Below are 7,939 nucleotides of genomic sequence, written 5' to 3'. Positions count from 1 at the left end.
TTTATGCATCTGCTTCTACCTCCACAGTTGCATTCATATTCCGATGTGGGAAAGATGCAGGTCCACAATAAATAAGTGTTATTTGAAGAGTTTTAAAAGATACTTTAAATTTCTAGTTTTTAGGTCATTTTCATCTTCTGCACTTCATTTCACACTCATAAACCAATTAAATAAGTGGTAGTTTCATTTTCCTAGTTTTATAAATATAGATAAATCTTTGTTTATGATAGGAACAATTTTTACTTGGGTTATCACGTACTGGTTAAAATTTAGGGGATGTAGTGAAAAATCTCATCTACTCTGTTCGAAATCAGACCATTCTTGTAGGATTAGTAGGTGCATGTTAGCTGATGCAGAAACTCCGAATTAACCAAACAAACAACTTTCACAGATTGTAATTATATTTTTGAAAGATGCGTAGTATTAGGAGCTCATGTGGATGACTTTGTTGCTTTGGCTTTCCTCAGGAAAGGGCCATTTTCTCCAACACATCGATAGATGATCACAATTGTGGTTCTGGGCAGGTTGTGCGCTACCAAATTCAGAGCATCTTTTGGGGTGGTTGTTCATACCCCTACCCTTTCACATACCACTCAGAAGAAATATGAATAGAATCGGCCTTTTTTAGTGTATTGGGATAATGAAATTTATAAAATGTTTGAATAGCAACGCTGATGTAGAAATCTCCGAAATAAAGTATCTGTTGGAGTTGATTGTAACCGTTTCCAGGGATTCTTAAAGTTTTTTGATTGATTTCGAGGGGTTTTTTAGTTTTTTTTTCCGATTTCAAGGCTCTTTTTTGTTTTTTTAATTTCAAGAGACTTTTTCGGTTTTTTGTTAGTTTTAAGATACTTTTTTTGATGGTGGGGGCACAAGTGGGAAATTACTGGGGGCACTATGGTAGAAAGTTTTAAAAAAATGTTTTTTACCTATATAAAAGAGAATATTTAATAAGGACCCATCCCCTAATTTTGACATACGGCATCCTCCCCTGCTAGGAAGAGCTGTAAGAGTAAGAGTTCAGGTTCCCTTACCACGGTCCACTTACTAAGGGATATAAAGGAAGGACCAAGGGCCAGAGCAAGTGATCCTAGCTAGTTTGGTCTATCGAAATCAATTATGGAGCCGTTTACCCAACTCCTACAAGTTAAGTTATTATCAGGTGTCACCTTACTGATGGGCATGACAAAGATCGAAAATTTCGACTGGTTAGAGGCATAGAAGGACATAAAGTCTTAGCGGGTGAGGGAGAAGACTCTTACTCAGTAAGCAAGTAAAAGAGGCTTACCACAATTCACAATTCATTTTGATGACTAAAAATGTTTTCATAAGATAAATGAGAGTGATAACTTTTGTCAATAAGCAATTTCAGAACGACCAGTACCCAAAGCTCAAAATCAGATTGAAAAAGGAGCTCAGTTAGATATGAAACAATTATAAATGTTTTCTAAAACTGTAAATTTGTTGAATTTGTTGGAGGTATTCACAAAAAGGAAGACCTCTCCAAAAATAAGCGTATGCCACTTGATACAACGAACACACGGTATTCTTTAGTAAAAGGCGAAAGAATAGTTCGCTTTGTGTTCATTGCATGGCTGCGTGATTTAGAACCTTGTTCAGCACCTTCTTTATGCATCTGCTTCTACCTCCACAGCTGCATTCATATTGCGATGTGGGTAAGCTACAGCTCCACAATGAATCAGTGCTATAAGTCCCACAGATCCTTCTTAAATATTTGACAATAAAAAAGACAACATTCACAAGAACGTAAGGCATGTTAACTAATCAAAATAGAAAAAAACGAATTATGCGTACGTCATTGGTCTATAAAACCCACCACTGCTTGATATCATCCACTGTAATACCCATGCATGTTTAATGAATTCAAGTATTTAACGAGCTTCGTAATTTCGAAGCACAAGTCGAACTCGAGCACATAATAGATATTGTTTAACCTGATGAGTTGAGCTTAGTAACATCAATCATTTGATAGGCTCGTCTCTAAATTATTATATCGAGTCAAACCGAGCCATCCCAACATATACTGCTAACATGGCGATATCTTAATAAATTATAATAAAAAAAATATAAAACAAAAGCTCGTTTCTTCTACCTTGAACAATGAAAAAGTTCTCAAGTTTCAGCATTATTTTGGAAAAATTAATCGAGCGGGAGTCTAGTATATATTAGGAGTGGTATATTAGATACAAAATGAAGCAAATTAGTGTATACAAAAAAGATTGAAAACTAGAAAACTAGGAAGAGGCCGCGCGAACGCAGGCCTCCACTGTCACAAATTATGACGTAGGCTCGACCACTTGGGCCGACCTTAGGCGGGCACCCCTCCAAAGTGCAATGGAGGTCACCAACCTAGACCATAGGCCTTTTTGATCACCCATTGATCCCGTCCAGGTAAGTAAGTAAAAAGTTCGATCACACCCGTCTTAAATAACCTTTGCTCTGACTTTATATCTCATTCTGACACCAATGTGGGATGAAATGGAGAGCTTATATACCCTTACAATATACCTACAAAGTAGCAAACTTAAAGGTTAACTTATACGTGGATCTGAATTCTCACCATTTCTTAAATTATTGGACTCAATTTGATTTACTGAGATCTTTCATTCACATTTTTTTCCAATCAACCTAAGAAGAGCAGTAAGAGTAACCGTTCAGGTTGTCTACGACGTCGACATGAAGCAGGATTTCACAGCTATTAAAGAATGCAAGGAACCAACGCCAGAGCAAGCGACCATAGCTAGTTTGATCTATCAAAACAAAGTAAGTTGTAGTTTTTTATAAGGTAGGTTTTGGTTAGTCGGTCATTGCAAGTCTGAATGAAAAAGTCTGCTTAATGAATAACGTTTTTTAAGAAACTTAAATGACTATAAATTGTAGGAGGTATTCCTAAAAGGAAAACCTCTCCAAAAATAAGCGTATGCCATTTTATACAACGAATACACGGTATTCTTTAGTAAAAGGCGAAAGAATAGTTCGCTTTGTATTCATTGCATGGCTGCGTGACTATAAACCTTGCTGAGGACCTTCTTTATGGATCTGCTTCTACCTCCTGATTTACACAAATACTCCGATGTGGGAAAGATGCAGGTCCACAATAAATCAATGCTATTTGAAGAGTTCCAAAAGATACTTGAGATTCTTGTTTTTTAGGATCATTTTCATCTTCTGCACTTCATTTCACACTTTATCATAAACCAATTAAATAAGTGGTAGTTTCATTTTCCTAGTTTTAAAAATATAGATAAATCTTTGTTTCTGATAGGAACAATTTCTACTTGGGTTGTAACATACTGGTTAAGATTTAAGGGATGTATCGAAAAATCTCATCTACTTTAGGTTCGAAACCTGACCATTCTTGTAGGATTAGTAGTTGCATGTTAGCTGATGCAGAAAGTCACAGTTATGGGTGTTCATGGGTTGGGTTGATCGGGTTAAAGACATTTGAATAACTCAACCCAATCCTTGCAATTTGGAAAAATCTTAACACAACCCAAACCAAAGTGCAACCCAATCCGTACGGGTTGGTCGGATTGATATTTTGGTATATTAAAATATCCTTCTAACCTTGAATATGCTAATTCTCTACTCATAATTTCTTTTTCATCATCAACCATTTGACACAACTTATTCATATTTCTTACGTATATCACATTCAGTTAATTTTCTCAATTTACATATATATGTTCACAGTTACTGAACATATATATGAATGAGTTATATAGAGATATGAATATATTGAAAATATGTGTATATGAAAAGCATACATGATAGTGTAATTGTCTAATGTATATATTAATAGAAATTCAACAATTATATTAAATCCAATAAATAAAAGGATATCAGGTTCATCGGGTTAGGTTGGGTTCAAACAATAGTAACCCAATACATACGGTTTGACAATTTTACAACTTGATTAGACATCGGCTTGCTTCGGATTGGGTTATTCCGCGTCGGGTTGGGTTGGGTTGGGTTGGTCGGGTTTTTGAGCACCCCTACTCATAGTTAACCAAACAAACAACGTTCACAAATTGTAATTTGAAAACAAGAAAAACATACCAAAGTTGTTGCAATATCTATATTTAGATCGAAAGATGAGAAAAGGTTGCCAAATTTACACACAAACAAGTAGAGATAACGTTTCATTCTAATTCCCGTTTCCCATCCGTCTCAACCAAACACTCTTTTAGGGCCAGTTTGTTTTCGGGATTTGGACTTGAAATTACTTGAGGTTCAATGAAATCATAGGAACATCGTATTTAGAAATCTCATGAGATAGTTAGTATTTCACTGCATTTGTTTGTAACAATAATTTAGAAAACATCAAAAACATTCAGCTTGAATTATTTTAATAGTTATTTATAAGGGGTCGTTTGTTTCAGAGAATGTTTGTTTGAAGGAATCAAATCTTTAGAAGAGTTATAATGAAATTTAACCATCCAGTTTGTTGACATGAATTGGGACAAAATCTATTAAAAGGTTAAAATCTATCTGTGTTGGTTAGCAAAATGTAGTTTTGAAATTGGAATGAAATAGGCTTTTTATTATATTTTTTTATAGTTTATCTTACCGGATGAATATAGCAAAGATCAAAAACCTTACCTGGTAAAAAGCGAAGACAAGTAACGAGAGTTTTACCTAGTAAACAAGGCGACGACTTTTATCACGGTTAGCGCTTACCCGATAATTTGTGGTATACATACCGTTTTGTTGGACTAAAATTTTACTCGATAAGTAAATGATAATGTTGAATTTTTTCCGTAAGCATTTAGGGATTGTTTGTTTACCACTTAATGATGTCATTAAGAAGTAAATGTCTGATTCAGTAAGACTTTTTCTCTTTTGGATTAAATGCATCAAATAGCAACTTACTTTCATAAAATTTCTTATTATAACATTCTACTTTTGTTTTTCATTATTACAACAATGTACTTTCAAATTATTTTTTATTACGACATTGTACTTTAAAAAATCTACCCATAATAGCAATTAGTAACTTGTTACCTTTTAAACTGGTTAACCCTTTGACTTTTTTGCTTGTGTGGCTTTAATGAGGTGATGTGGATGCCACATTATTTTGATGACTTAACTAAAATTAAAATAAAAACTTATTTCAAATTATTATTAGTGATTTTCATTTTTCATTACTATGATTTAAAAAAACATATTTTTTTACTTTTTCTTATTAAGTTGCATTCAAATTAAATATTCTTAGAGTAAAATATTTATTAAATAAATATGAAACATTATTTTCGAGATATACTTTGTTTGTAAAAAAAATAATTTTTTCTATTTTATGTTGTTCAAATAAATACATATATTTAAAAAGTTCTTTTTAAAATATTARCGAAATAAATTGTTATCTATAATTTTTTAATATTGTTATATTAATAAATAATTCAAAAAAATATAATTAATTTAATATATTTATTCGTCAAGTAAAAAGTTTTTGAACAAATATAATATATTCTTTAAAAGATAATATTTTTTGGTAAAAAAAAATAATTCTTATTTTCCTTTTTTCAAAAAACACATATTTTTTTTTTAAAATGTTAGCGAGATAACTTGTCTTCTACTAGTTTTATTGATATTGGTATATTAATGAATAATTTAGAATTTTTTTAATACATTTATTAAATAACATGTAAAATATCTAAATATTAAAATTAAAAATACAGTGTTAATAAGAACTAATATATGCTATAATAAAATAATTTTGAAAGTACAATGATGTAGTAAGAAAGTCACATCAYTATAGTACATGTGGACAGCCTACGTGGACAATGAGGTGGCATAGAAACCTAGTATAATGAGTAAATTTAAATCAAAAGGTTACTTAATGCTATAATGGGTAAATTTTTCAAAATACAATGTCCTAATAAAAATAGTTTGAAAATACATTAATGTAATAAGAAAAACTATAAATACAATACTATAATAAAAAAAATTATAAAAATAAATTGCTATTTTTTTTTTTTTTTTGAGGATTTTGAAAAAGCCCCGAATGAATTAACGATGAATGGCTCCCCAGATTCATATATGAAAATTTCCCACGTTTGCCTCCTTGCCTCTTCCGGTTCGTCTCTAACTCCCCCCTATCGATTCTCCCATTCTTCTCTACGCTATCCTCTCGATCGATTGTTGAATACCACCGGTGCAACATCAGTTGGAAACCAGCGACTCACAATCTGTTGGAATCGCACCGGCGCACTGTTGGAAACCTAGCGATGAGCCCTGGTTCGAACCTACCATCGATTCAACAGGTAAGATCTCTCGACTTCCAAAATCCAGTCTATTGTGATTAATTTTGCTTTCATCTCTCTTCTCTTTATGATTATTTTTGGTCGCATAGGTGCCATGTCTCTGTTGTGATAATTTTGGTTTCATTGGTTCCACAATGCATGTTATCCGATCTGTTGTGATTATTTTGGTTTCATTGCTCCTTAGCCATTCATGATTAACTACTACCTGATGGTGTTACCTTTAATTGACTGTTTTTTGCATCCTATTTGAGATTTTCCCACTCCCTTTCTATCTAATAGCAAGATTTACTTCTACCAGTTTTGCATCTAAAAAACTGTAGTGTAGGTCTTAGCTTCTACATTAGAGTCAAGAAATATTAGCAACTATATTTATGTCTTCTCTTCCTTCTTCTCCCCTATCAACTTCATGAAGTTTATGATGGAATTCTCATAATTCCCACAATGGAGATTAAACAACTGTTTATGATGGAATAATGACTTGATTCATGTATGTGTGCTGCAACCAATTCATACAACTCATTAGGTAACAATAGCCTAGATCTATTACATGTCTTCCACTTGTATGTTGCAGGCCTTAACATATTCGATTGTACCATAAATAAAAATCCATCTCTACATGATTCAGTTATGGTGCACTTAACTACACGAAATTTATGCATACTTGATTAACTGTGCTGCTAACTAACCCGTGTGACTATCTCATGCCACTGACCTTTCCATATATGTAATTTACTAGAGAATTATGAGGTGTTTGGTTTGATGGTATGGTTTGGAGGGATTTGGATTTCAGGATAATTTATTCTTGACAGAAGTTGATAGTTTGTATAAAGAACAAATAAAAAATATGCAGTTGTTCCCTGCAAGTGATTGAATCTCTTCTAATCTTGGAAGTAAATAATCCCCTTCAGAACTTCTAATGCTCTCCCATTGTCAATCCATTTTATTAAAGCCTTACCCATAAGTGCAATGGAAGTCACCAAACTAGACCATATGCCTTCTTGATCACCCATTGATCCCGTCAATGGTAAGTATGTATATAATTTGACCACACCCTTCATAAATAACCTTTGCTCTGACTTCATATCTCATTCTGACACCAATGTGGGATGAAATGGAGAGCTAATACACCTTAACAAGATACCTAGAAAGTAAACAAACCTAAAGCTTAACTTAAGGGCCGTTTATCAAATGTTTATCCGGGTAAACGCTTAACAAGTCACATTACCTTACCGGATGAATATGGTAAGGACCAAGAATCTTACCCGATAAAAGCGAGACTAAGGACCAAAAGTTTTACCCGGTAAGTGAGCGTGAGGACTCTTACCATAGTTAACGTTTACCGGGTAAATAGTTGCATACAATGCCGTTTTTGTTGACTAAAATCTTACCTAGTAAGTAAGTGATAGTGTTGAATGTTATTGAAGACAATTTGATTTAGTGGGATCTTTCATTCACATCTTTTTCCAATCTACCTAAGAAGAGCATTAAGAGTAACCATTCAGGTTGGCTACGACGTCTAGCAAACATGGACTTGATGTTTTCTAAAACTGTAAATTATAGGAGGTATTCACAAAAAGGAAGACCTCTCCAAAAATAAGCGTATGCCACTTTATACAACGAATACACGGTATTCTTTAGTAAAAGGCGAAAGAATA

General features: G+C 33.2%; 1 long non-coding RNA gene and 3 other non-coding genes across 4 annotated transcripts in view; 1 reads left to right on the top strand and 3 right to left on the bottom strand.

The window, feature by feature from the left end:
* Positions 1-1,479: 1,479 nt before the first annotated feature.
* On the bottom strand, positions 1,480-1,597 carry LOC112528834. Its single transcript, XR_003070854.1, has one exon. It is a non-coding gene; the product is annotated as a U5 spliceosomal RNA (small nuclear RNA).
* Positions 1,598-2,260: 663 nt separating this feature from the next.
* LOC112528861 lies at positions 2,261-2,420 on the bottom strand. The gene has a single exon (XR_003070879.1). It is a non-coding gene; the product is annotated as a U1 spliceosomal RNA (small nuclear RNA).
* Positions 2,421-2,904: 484 nt separating this feature from the next.
* LOC112528831 lies at positions 2,905-3,021 on the bottom strand. Its single transcript, XR_003070852.1, has one exon. It is a non-coding gene; the product is annotated as a U5 spliceosomal RNA (small nuclear RNA).
* A 3,079-nt stretch (positions 3,022-6,100) lies between these two features.
* Positions 6,101-7,939, top strand: part of LOC112528699 — a 5,144-nt gene continuing 3,305 nt past the window's right edge. The window contains exon 1 of the long non-coding RNA XR_003070832.1: positions 6,101-6,284. This is a non-coding gene — a long non-coding RNA (uncharacterized LOC112528699). The remainder of the gene's footprint in view (positions 6,285-7,939) is intronic.

This window comes from Cynara cardunculus (genome assembly GCF_001531365.2).
Source record: "Cynara cardunculus var. scolymus isolate 2C chromosome LG 15, CcrdV1, whole genome shotgun sequence".
Taxonomy (NCBI): domain Eukaryota; kingdom Viridiplantae; phylum Streptophyta; class Magnoliopsida; order Asterales; family Asteraceae; genus Cynara; species Cynara cardunculus.
This window is presented reverse-complemented; position numbering and strand designations above follow the sequence as displayed.